The following is a 1,642-nucleotide window of genomic DNA, read 5'->3' on the forward strand; positions in this document are numbered from 1 at the left end:
GATACAACCATCACAAAACAAGAGACCCGAGAACTAGAAAGGCGAGGCTTCACCACCCATTTATCCCTCCGCCTTTCAACTAGCACCACATGTGATTATCGGCCAGGCTGGCACAATTAACTAACTCAGCTGCTTAGCACGCCTCCCACCCACCAACGGTGCATTTCTATGGTAGGCATGGGGCCACTGCAGCCCATAGAAACCAAAGGGAAATTGCCAAGACCAGAGGTTCTGGCAGCCACAGTTCACAGCTCCCCGGGATGGCTTCTTCTCTTAGCTAAACGGGAAAGGCAACTAGCATGTTCTTATGTTCGACTTAGAGTAAAGCCGAAAAGCCAAAGTCACCCACCAGATACTCTGAGATGGCTTCAGAAAGTTCAGAAATGGATGAAGATAATGGAATGTTCCCACAATCCTTTTAAAGCCCCTGTATACAAGAAGGGGGTGGGGGAAAGGGGAAGGGAAGAAGCAAAGCAAAGAGAAGAACGCAGTAGCATTTATAATGGCGCTCTACACCGCACCTGTGTTAGTCTGGGTACTTTAGAGAAACAAATCCACAGAAACATATGTATGAGAGGGTTTTATATAAAGGGTAAGTGCACATCAAGAAAACATCCCAACCCAGTGCTGCCCAAGCCCTTAAGCCCAACATTAGCCCATATGTCCCACACCAATCCACAAAGTCCTCCATCTCACAATACACACACTATGATGCCGACTGCAGGGGGAAAGCCGAATCAGTGAACGTGTAAGCGTCTCAGCGCTGGCAGGGGTCTCCATGTGGCTTTCCAGCTCCAGGGCTTTGGCTGCATCAGTGTAGCTCCATGTAGCTTGTCAATAGGAAGAATCTGTGTGTCTCACAGGGAGAATCTGTGTGTCCTGCCTCCAGCGTGAGCTATTTATCTCTGCTTCACCTCCAAATGAGGTCATCAAGCTGCAACCTAATTGAAAAGCTAGCCTCCACCCCTTGGCAAGTTGACAGGAGATTATGTAACTGCCACGCCACCTCTAGTGTCAATCAGAATGTTTCTGTGGAAAGAAATGGAGAATTCCTTCTGAACACCCTCCTTCCCCTCCCGTGTGAGATCCTGCTAGCCTGGAGCAAGGGACATCGACAGACCTCAGCTCACGAGCCACGGGCTGCTCTTTCGGTACTTACATGTGGCTCAGGAGTAAGATGGGAAAAATGTGAAGGCTAGTATTCAGATTCTGCTGAGTTCATTTGATGCAAACACCTATTTATGGCTCTCGAGTCATTGTTAAAGTGTTGCGAGGGACAGGATTGGCTCTTCCACCTCCAAAGTTTGCGGACCCCTGGCCTAGAGCATTCCTAGGAGCAGCTAGATTTTCTCTTATTATTAAAAGTCCTTGCATCAGAGACTTCTAAGTGGCCCGGTACAACCCTGAGAAGACCCCACAAACCCTTAAGCACACAAAGGTTCAGAAATGACAGAGTTACTTAGGAGAGGGCCAAGCCTGCGTTGAAACCAGACTTCTTCAGAAGCCACACAAAGCAGGTACTTGCCTAAGAAGATTGTCGGGCCACAGTGATTTTGTCTCGATGGAAATAGAAACAGTGAATTAATCCAGTAAGTCCCAGTTTTATCAGCAATAAAAATGGTTGTTTGAGGCCATGCAGTCA

Source organism: Echinops telfairi, unplaced genomic scaffold, assembly GCF_000313985.2.
Source record: "Echinops telfairi isolate 266 unplaced genomic scaffold, ASM31398v2 ScPeMD7_2010;HRSCAF=2546, whole genome shotgun sequence".
In the NCBI taxonomy this organism is placed as follows: Eukaryota; Metazoa; Chordata; class Mammalia; order Afrosoricida; family Tenrecidae; genus Echinops; species Echinops telfairi.